The sequence below is a fragment of the Arachis stenosperma genome, chromosome 3, assembly GCF_014773155.1.
Source record: "Arachis stenosperma cultivar V10309 chromosome 3, arast.V10309.gnm1.PFL2, whole genome shotgun sequence".
NCBI lineage: Eukaryota > Viridiplantae > Streptophyta > Magnoliopsida > Fabales > Fabaceae > Arachis > Arachis stenosperma.
Genome location: NC_080379.1, coordinates 64435578 through 64446161, shown reverse-complemented (window position 1 = coordinate 64446161; position 10584 = coordinate 64435578). Strand labels below are relative to the sequence as shown.

At 39.4% G+C, this 10584-nt stretch overlaps 2 non-coding genes across 2 annotated transcripts; both read left to right on the top strand.

The window, feature by feature from the left end:
- The first annotated feature begins 563 nt into the window (after positions 1-563).
- Positions 564-667, top strand: LOC130971781 (small nucleolar RNA R71). The gene has a single exon (XR_009082991.1). It is a non-coding gene; the product is annotated as a small nucleolar RNA R71 (small nucleolar RNA).
- A 6999-nt stretch (positions 668-7666) lies between these two features.
- On the top strand, positions 7667-7770 carry LOC130971780 (small nucleolar RNA R71). The gene has a single exon (XR_009082990.1). It is a non-coding gene; the product is annotated as a small nucleolar RNA R71 (small nucleolar RNA).
- The last annotated feature ends 2814 nt before the right edge of the window (positions 7771-10584 follow it).

The following is a 10584-nucleotide window of genomic DNA, read 5'->3' as shown; positions in this document are numbered from 1 at the left end:
GTGGTTGAGAGTAAGTGTTTTGTGTGGCTTGGTATGATCTTTGGTTGGAGTTTTGGTATGTGGAATTGTTATGTTGGTTGTGGTTGTAAGGTTTGTGGTTTTGTGGTTGGGTTTGCTGGTTTCCCCACCCAAAGTTTGGGTGGTTTTTCCAACCTGGGTTGTAAGTGTTGGAGTGTGGATCATATGATTGCTTTTGTTGGTTTCCCACATAGTTGGCCTCTTCCCAATCACCTCCTTCAATGTTTACTTCTTCTTGATCTTGTGTGTGTATTGCAGCCACTTGCTTTGTGTCTAATTTCCTGGTGAGCTCTGCTAGTTGCTTGGCAAACACCTTGTTTTGAGCTAGAATTGTATCAACATGGTTCAGCTCCATGACTCCCTTAGTGTTGTGTCTCTCTGAAGCATAGTAGTACTCATTCTCAACCACTGTCTCAATCACTTCAATGGCTTCTTCCACAGTCTTTTTCCTGTTCAATGAACCTCCTGATGAATGGTCTACAGCCTTCCTTGATTCATAAGAAAGTCCATCATAGAAAATATGCAATTGCACCCAGTCAGGGAACATGTTTGGTGGACATTTCCTTGTCAATTCTTTGAACCTCTCCCATGCCTCGTAGAGCGTCTCACCATCTTGTTGTCTAAAAGTCTGAACCTCAGATCGAAGCCTATTGACCTTTTGTGGGGGGTAGAAACGTGCCAGAAACTTACTCTCCACCTCATCCCAGGTTGTTAGGCTGTCCCTTGGGAATGATTCCAGCCACTTAGCTGCCTTGTCCCTAAGTGAAAATGGAAACAAGAGTAGTTTATAGGCATCTTCATGGACTCCATTGGACTTCACAGTGTCGCAAATTCTCAGAAATTTTGTGAGATGTTGGTTTGGGTCTTCATTAACACTCCCACCAAATGAACAATGGTTCTCCACCAGTGATATTAACTGTGGTTTGAGTTCAAAATTATTGGCCTGAATGGGTAGTTTCTGAATGCTGCTTCCACAATTCCCAGAGGTTGAGTTTATGTATGAACCAAGAACCCTCCTCTCAGGAATGGCATTGTTTCCATCAACCCTCTCATGGTTGTGAAATTCTCTATCCATGTTGAGGTCTAGAGCTTCCTCAAAGTTGTCCTCAGATTCTCCTTCAGATTCTTCTTCTCCCAGTACTCTCTTCCGTCTTGCTTCCCTTCTAAGTCTATGAAGGGTCCTCTCTGGTTCGGTATATGGAGGAGTTGATATTTCTCCTCTCCTACCTGTCATACACGAACACACCAAAAGCAGCAAACAAGTGGAATACTCTTGGTTAATAGAAGAGTATGGTTAGAGCAGTTGAGGAATTAATTCAAATAGTTAGTGGGTCAGTGAGTTAGTTGTTTGAATTGAAAGGCATAAGAAAGAAAAAGCAAGTAACAGAGTGCAGAAATTAAAAGTTCAACAAGCAACTAGAACTAAATCAACAAAACAAGAAAAATGCTCAATATAGTTAACTTCTAATTTGAGAATTGTCAATCGAAAACCAATCCCCGGCAACGGCGCCATAAACTTGATGTGCATAATCTTTTTATGCTACGATTTTTAGGAAATTGCACGAACGGCAAAATTCCTTCCGGCAAGTGCACCGGTTATCGTCAAATAAAAACTCACAATAGAGTGAGGTCGAATCCCACAAGGATTGGTTGAATGAGCAATTCGAATTAGAAGTTTGTTTAGTTGAGCGGAATCAACTTTTGGATGTGAATTGCATAAAGTAAATGTGGCAGGAAACGTAAATTGCAAGGAATTGAAATTGCATAAACTTAAATTGCGAGAATTAAGGTGCGAGAAAGTAAATTGCTGAAATTAAAAGGGAATTGGGGTGATTGCATGAATTGAAATTTGCAAAATGTAAATAGAAAGTGTAGATCAGAAAGAGGGGTTCATTGGGGTCAGGAGATATTGAAATCTCCGAATCAAAACATTTTCATCTCTCCTCAACCAATGCATTCATTGAATCTTGCTTGGCAATCTTATATGATTGGATCCCAATTCCTTGGCTCACCAATTCTCTCTAAAAACAAACAAATTCCCAATCCCTTGGTTTAAATGTTCATAAGAAGATGATGCTTGATCACTGATTATACCACACAGTTTCATGAACCACAATTTGGTAGGATTACATGTCACAATATCCATCCAAACCCCAATCCAATTCACTGTGAGAAAGCTTCTCTAGCATGAATCCATCATTCCTTTCCCAAGGTTCCGATGGATTCCAATTATGGGTAGTTTCTTTCCCAAGACAACTACCCAATGGAATTAGATCGAGAAGCTTTCTAACAAAATTCAAGAGAAAAGATTGAAGAAGAAGATAAAACTATTATTGATTCATTGAATTACAATAGAGCTCCCTAACCCAATGAAGGGGGTTTAGTGAGTCATAGCTCTGAATTCAATTACAAAGTATGAAAAAATAGCAAAATGATCAAAAGTTCCAAAGTGTCAAAAAGTTTTCTTTCTAACTTAAATTCTATCCTATTTATACACTTTCTAAATTGAGCTTCTGTTGTGTTTCTTGGGCTTTGAGGCTTTTTCTTGATTTCCTTTTGCTTTGGGTTTATGGTCCATAATCCTGATGAGGCTGTGATCCCATTCTGTAACATTCATTGAGCAAACTTAGTGATAAACAAGTAATGACACAAGACTCAACAATTTGAAGTTCCAGACTCATCAATTCTTCAGGCCCAATCCCATAAACCATGATATTCAATTAGGTTTCATACCATAATACGTTTAAGTTGAACTTTGTGCTCAAAAGCTAACTTAAACTTCAATATATTTGGCCCAGAAACCCTTTCAAAAAGTGACGTTTAAGTTGAAGTTTAAGTTTCAGTTTAAGGTTAAACTGAAACTTAAACGTGGAATTGGAAGAAAGCAACCCAGGAGGGTAATTAATCGAACACGTTTAAGCTTCAGTTTAAGGTTAAACTAAAGCTTAAACGTGAAATGAAGATTGCAACCCCTGGAGGCAATTCTGGTCGAACACGTTTAAGCTCCAGTTTGAGGTCAAACTGGAGCTTAAACGTGGAAATGAGAAGGCAACCCTGGAGGAGCAAAAATGCCGAACACGTTTAAGCTCCAGTTTGACCTTAAACTGGAGCTTAAACGTGGGAATGAAGAAGGTAGCCCAGGAGTGTGAATGTCGAACACGTTTAAGCTCCAGTTTGAGGTCAAACTGGAGCTTAAACGTGGAAATGGCTTCCTGGTGCATAATGTGGTTCGAACACGTTTAACCTCCAATTTGAGGTCAAACTGGAGGTTAAACGTGGAAATACTCCCTTGGTGCCATTCTCATTCTGGCGTTTAACTTCCAGTTTAGGGTTAAACTGGAGGTTAAACGCCACTTTCAGCATTATATGGCTTGGCACATGTGATCTTCAAGCTTCCTTTATTGATTTTGTTGCTTCTTTGCCTAGCCTCTTCTTCCCTGAAATCATCCAAACAATTGCATCAAAGTCTTGCAAAATTTCATGAGAAATCATCCATTCATAGCATTCAAGTAATATAACTAAAAACTCATGGAATTTGCATCAAAATTATACATGTTTGGATGATTCATTACTTTGTTGTTCATTTAACCATTCTTGGTTACTTTAAGCTCAAGAAAATGCATAAAACAACTAAAACTAACAGAAAAATGCTAGTGAAACTAGCCTAAGATGCCTTGGCATCACAACACCAAACTTAATACTTGCTTGTCCCTAAGCAAGTCCTTAGTTATTTGAGAAGAAAGTATGAAACAGAAAGCAATTACATTGGCTAAATTAGCAAGCATTTGAAGTTCATCAGAAGGGTTTTATGCAGAAAGTTGCAGCATCACTTTTTCATTCTTATCAGGTAGGATTATCACTTTTTTATTGCATCCATCAAACACTGCTATGGCCTCTTATTATTCTTATGTCCTTGGCACTTTTTCTTTCTTTGTTTTTCTTTTTCTTAGAGCTCCTTTGCTCCTTGTTTGCTCAGTGTCATGTGTTGCATAAGCCTTTGGCATTTTCTTTTTTTCTTATCAGTGCAGTACACATATCCACTACAGGCATTTTAGTTCACATTTCTTTTTTAGATATTGGTGCCCAGCACCTCTTTGTGTAACTAAATGTTTTGTAGCTAGGTTGCTCTTGACAATGGACTTTTGGTTGATAATCCCGGGTTAGTTAACCCAAGTTACCAAGTGTTGAAACACTCCACAGAACCTATTCATCCAAGCAGATCCTAGTACATAAACACCACAGGCATATGTCTCAAAAGTTCAAACCATTGGTGCCTAGCTTTATTTTCTTAATTCTTTTGCTTTTTGGTTGCCCTTTTTTTCAGTGACTTTTCTTCTTCTTTTTCTTTCTTTTTCGTGGCCAAGGACATTTATTCATCAAGATCCATAGACATTATTCAACTTCTACACAAAAAATGATAATTCTACACTCAATTTCCAGTGAGCTAACTAAACAATCAAGCATGCATACCACCACTTAATTCTACTTGATTTGTCACTAATTGAGCCAAGTTACTTTTGTTCAAACTTTTCTTTTAATTTTTGGAAACAGAACAAGCATGGCAAGCATTTGTTTAATAAGGTGAAGTTATATCCAAACATCTAGGCATTCACTTTATTCAAAGCAATAAACAAACAAACATACTAAAAACTTCACATTAAAACTTAAATGACTTATAATGAAAGAAATCTCATAAAGACAATTCACAACTATCATTTGATTATTAAGGAGCGAGACCACCTCTTATTTATTGCTTGGTTCTTCTTGATTCTTGGGATCCTGCTTCTTCTTGCTTCTTACCTCTTTTTGACCACTTGTACTTCCTTTGTCTTTTCTCTCCATTCTTATCTTTCCTTTTGTACCTGCACAAACAAACAAATTTGCTATTATTTTTTGGTCCATGTGAATAATGAATAGTACTTGCACATGTTTTTCATTCTTTTTGAATTGTAAATCAATGATTGTCTTCATGAGCTTATAGCCGTGACTTTTGTATGTATGCACACTTATTAATGGACACCAAACTTAGTGTTTGGTAATGTCTTCTGATGATATGAAATCCATGTTGGTTATCCTTAATAATTGTGCATAATTCTAATAAATCATAGTCACTTTGGCTCTTTGATCCTAAACAAATTTACTACCTAAAGTAATTGAAATCAAAGTATTAAAAGTGCAAATGGTACACTTGTCATGAATTTTTAAATCCAAAGGAACTTCTTGCTTTTCATTAACCGTGTTCCAAGAGGAACACCAAACTTAATGTTTGGTTGTGCACCTTGAAAGATTGAATACAATTTGAATAAGACTTGGGGTGCCTTCAGGCACACCAAACTTAAAGACCAATTGTATTTTACATGCAATGTTTAGTGCACCTTATCAACAGTTGTCCTGAGGATTCAAGTTCATGCATAAGAGACCATGCTTTATTAGATGCAAGCAAAACAATAAAGAGTAAGGATACTAAAACATGGGTTGCCTCCCATGAAGCGCTTCTTTAACGTCACTAGCTTGACGGTTGTCCCTTGTTAGGGTGGATTGTAGTGCTTGATGTCCTCTCCTCTCACTATGGAAACATCCCCATTTGATTCCTTCATGATTTCCAAATGTTCCATAGAAAGAACTTTCCTGATTGTGAACACTTGAGGGAGCTGAGAAGGAATGGGTTTGAGGCCAGGTGGGATTGGCAAATAATGACTTGATATCACTTTATCTCCCGGAGAGAAACCTTCAGTGGGAATTTTCTTGTTTCTCCACCCTCTTGGCAATTTCTTTACAATTCTTCCCTCTTTCTTGAGGATTTCTTCATTGACCCTTATGACAGGAGGGTCCTTCTGAGCTGTTTCTATTGATTCTTGTGGCTTCAACTCTTGTAATTCTTGTTTGCCTTCAAAGGATTGTTTTAGAGTTTCAGCTGCTGAATTGCTTTCCTCCAAACACAGATTGCTATTATCATCCTTAGACTTTTCAGGTTCTGGTTCAGGCTCAGATGCAGGTTTAAAAACATGGAAAATGAGCTGTTCATCATGTACTCTCAAAATTAGTTCTCCTTGTTCTATATCTATGAGCGCTCTAGCAGTGGCTAGAAATGGCCTTCCCAGAATGATAGGGTGTAGGTAGCTTTCCTCCATGTCCAAAATGACAAAGTCTGTGGGGAAAAAATAATTTCCCACTTTCACCAGCACATTCTCAACTACCCCTTCAGCTTGTTTTTGAGTTTTGTCAGCCAGTTGTATGATTACATCAGTGGATCTCACCTCATTCAGTTGTAGCCTCCTCATAAGAGTCAGAGGCATCACATTTATGCTAGCTCCTAGATCACAGAATCCTCTGTCAATTTTGTTTCCCCTATGATGCAGGGGATATGAAAACTTCCTGGGTCTGTTTTCTTAGAGACCATATCCTTCTTGATGAGTGCACTGCATTCTTTGTTCATTATTACAGTTTGTCCTCCCTTCAAAACTCTTTTCTTGCTCAGCAATTCCTTCAAATACTTGATATGTGTAGGCATCTGCTGGAGGATTTCAAGAAAGGGAATATTGATGTGGAGAGACTTAAATGTCTCTAAGAACCTTGAATATGTTTTCCCTTTTTCACCTCCTCCTAACCTCTGAGGGAATGGTGCTTTTGGTTGGTATGTTCCCAGCATGCCTTCCTTTTGCATTTCCTTGGCTTGCTCAGTTTCACTTTCCTGCTTAGCTTCTTCCACACCTTCTTTCAAGATTTCTGGCTCCTTATCTGAGGGTCTGATTCCTTCTTCTTCTGAGACTTCCTTCAATATGGTGATGGCCTTGCATTCTTCCCATCTCACTCCCTTTTGTTCCCCTTTAGGATTCTTTTCTGTGTCACTAGGGAACACTGCAGTTGACTTGGGGGCCTGTTGAGATAGCTCTCCTACTCGAGACTCCATCCACTTGAGTTTTTCACCATGGTTCCTTAAGGTCGATCTCACATCTTCCCTAAAGCTTTTCAACTCATTTATGTCCTGATCCATGTTTGCTAGTATTCCTTCTATCCTGTTTAATTGATCTTGAAATTGTTGGTTCGGATTTGATTGGGCAGGTTGGTTATTTTGGCCATGATATGGTGGTTGAGAGTAAGTGTTTTGTGTGGCTTGGTATGATCTTTGGTTGGAGTTTTGGTATGTGGAATTGTTATGTTGGTTGTGGTTGTAAGGTTTGTGGTTTTGTGGTTGGGTTTGCTGGTTTCCCCACCCAAAGTTTGGGTGGTTTTTCCAACCTGGGTTGTAAGTGTTGGAGTGTGGATCATATGATTGCTTTTGTTGGTTTCCCACATAGTTGGCCTCTTCCCAATCACCTCCTTCAATGTTTACTTCTTCTTGACCTTGTGTGTGTATTGCAGCCACTTGCTTTGTGTCTAATTTCCTGGTGAGCTCTGCTAGTTGCTTGGCAAACACCTTGTTTTGAGCTAGAATTGTATCAACATGGTTCAGCTCCATGACTCCCTTAGTGTTGTGTCTCTCTGAAGCATAGTAGTACTCATTCTCAGCCACTGTCTCATCACTTCAATGGCTTCTTCCACAGTCTTTTTCCTGTTCAATGAACCTCCTGATGAATGGTCTACAGCCTTCCTTGATTCATAAGAAAGTCCATCATAGAAAATATGCAATTGCACCCAGTCAGGGAACATGTTTGGTGGACATTTCCTTGTCAATTCTTTGAACCTCTCCCATGCCTCGTAGAGCGTCTCACCATCTTGTTGTCTAAAAGTCTGAACCTCAGATCGAAGCCTATTGACCTTTTGTGGGGGGTAGAAACGTGCCAGAAACTTGCTCTCCACCTCATCCCAGGTTGTTAGGCTGTCCCTTGGGAATGATTCCAGCCACTTAGCTGCCTTGTCCCTAAGTGAAAATGGAAACAAGAGTAGTTTATAGGCATCTTCCTGGACTCCATTGGACTTCACAGTGTCGCAAATTCTCAGAAATTTTGTGAGATGTTGGTTTGGGTCTTCATTAACACTCCCACCAAATGAACAATGGTTCTCCACCAGTGATATTAACTGTGGTTTGAGTTCAAAATTATTGGCCTGAATGGGTGGTTTCTGAATGCTGCTTCCACAATTCCCAGATGTTGGGTTTATGTATGAACCAAGAACCCTCCTCTCAGGAATGGCATTGTTTCCATCAACCCTCTCATGGTTGTGAAATTCTCTATCCATGTTGAGGTCTAGAGCTTCCTCAAAGTTGTCCTGAGATTCTCCTTCAGATTCTTCTTCTCCCAGTACACTCTTCCCTCTTGCTTCCCTTCTAAGTCTATGAAGAGTCCTCTCTGGTTCGGTATATGGAGGAGTTGATATTTCTCCTCTCCTACCTGTCATACACGAACACACCAAAAGCAGCAAACAAGTGGAATACTCTTGGTTAATGGAAGAGTATGGTTAGAGCAGTTGAGGAATTAATTCAAATAGTTAGTGGGTCAGTGAGTTAGTTGTTTGAATTGAAAGGCATAAGAAAGAAAAAGCAAGTAACAGAGTGCAGAAATTAAAAGTTCAACAAGCAACTAGAACTAAATCAACAAAACAAGAAAAATGCTTAATCTAGTTAACTTCCAATTTGAGAATTGTCAATCAAAAACCAATCCCCGGCAACGGCGCCATAAACTTGATGTGCATAATCTTTTTATGCTACGATTTTTAGGAAATTGCACGAACGGCAAAATTCCTTCCGGCAAGTGCACCGGTTATCGTCAAGTAAAAACTCACAATAGAGTGAGGTCGAATCCCACAAGGATTGGTTGAATGAGCAATTCGAATTAGAAGTTTGTTTAGTTGAGCGGAATCAACTTTTGGATGTGAATTGCATAAAGTAAATGTGGCAGGAAACGTAAATTGCAAGGAATTGAAATTGCATAAACTTAAATTGCGAGAATTAAGGTGCGAGAAAGTAAATTGCTGAAATTAAAAGGGAATTGGGGTGATTGCATGAATTGAAATTTGCAAAATGTAAATAGAAAGTGTAGATCAGAAAGAGGGGTTCATTGGGGTCAGGAGATATTGAAATCTCCGAATCAAAACATTTTCATCTCTTCCTCAACCAATGCATTCATTGAATCTTGCTTGGCAATCTTATATGATTGGATCCCAATTCCTTGGCTCACCAATTCTCTCTAAAAACAAACAAATTCCCAATCCCTTGGTTTAAATGTTCATAAGAAGAGATGATGCTTGATCACTGATTATACCACACAGTTTCATGAACCACAATTTGGTAGGATTATGATGAGCGGATAATTTATACACTTTTTGGCATTGTTTTTAGTATGTTTTTGGTATGATCTAGTTAGTTTTTAGTATATTTTTATTAGTTTTTAGTTAAAAATCACTTTTCTGGACTTTACTATGAGTTTGTGTGTTTTTCTGTGATTTCAGGTATTTTCTGGCTGAAATTGAGGGATCTGAGCAAAAATCTGATCCAGAGACTCAAAAGGACTGCAGATGCTGTTGGATTCTGACCTCCCTGCACTCGAAGTGGATTTTCTGGAGCTACAGAAACCCAATTGGCGCGCTCTCAACGGCGTTGGAAAGTAGACATCCTGGGCTTTCCAGCAATATATGATAGTCCATACTTTGCCCAAGATTTGATGGCCCAAACCGGCGTTCAAAGTCACCTCAAGAAATTCCAGCGTTAAACGCCGGAACTGGCACCTAAATGGGAGTTAAACGCCCAAACTGGCATAAAAGCTGGCGTTTAACTCCAAGAAGGGTCTCTACACGAAATTGTTTCATTGCTCAGCCCAAGCACACACCAAGTGGGCCCGAAAGTGGATTTTTATGTCATTTACTCATCTCTGTACACCTTAGGCTACTAGTTTTCTATATATAGGACCTTTTACTATTGTATTTTCATCTTTGGACATCTAGTTCTTAGATCAGAGCTTTTGATCATATTTTATGATTGAACTCAATTTGGGAGGCTGGCCATTCGGCCATGCCTAGACCTTGTTCTTATGTATTTTCAACGGTGGAGTTTCTACACACCATAGATTAAGGTGTGGAGCTCTGCTGTACCTCGAGTATTAATGCAATTACTATTGTTCTTCTATTCAATTCCGCTTGTTCTTTGTCCAAGATATCACTTGTTCTTCAACTTGATGAATGTGATGATCCGTGACACTCATCATCATTCTCACTCATGAACAAGGTGACTGACAACCACTCTTGTTCTACAAGCAACCAAGGCTCTAGTGAATATCTCTTGGATTCCTGATAACACGATGCATGGTTGATCGCCTGACAACCGAGTGCTCACCTGACAAACGAGCCAGCCATTCCGTGAGATCAGAGTCTTCGTGGTATAGGCGAGAACTGATGGCGGCATTCAAGAGAATCCGGAAGGTCTAACCTTGTCTGTGGTATTCTGAGTAGGATTCAATGATTGAATGACTGTGACGTGCTTCAAACTCCTGAAGGCGGGGCGTTCGTGACAGACGCAAAAGAATCACTGGATTCTATTCCGGCCTGATTGAGAACCGACAGATGGATAGCCGTGCCATGACAGGGTGCGTTGAACATTTCCAATGAGAGGATGGGAGGTAGCCACTGACAACG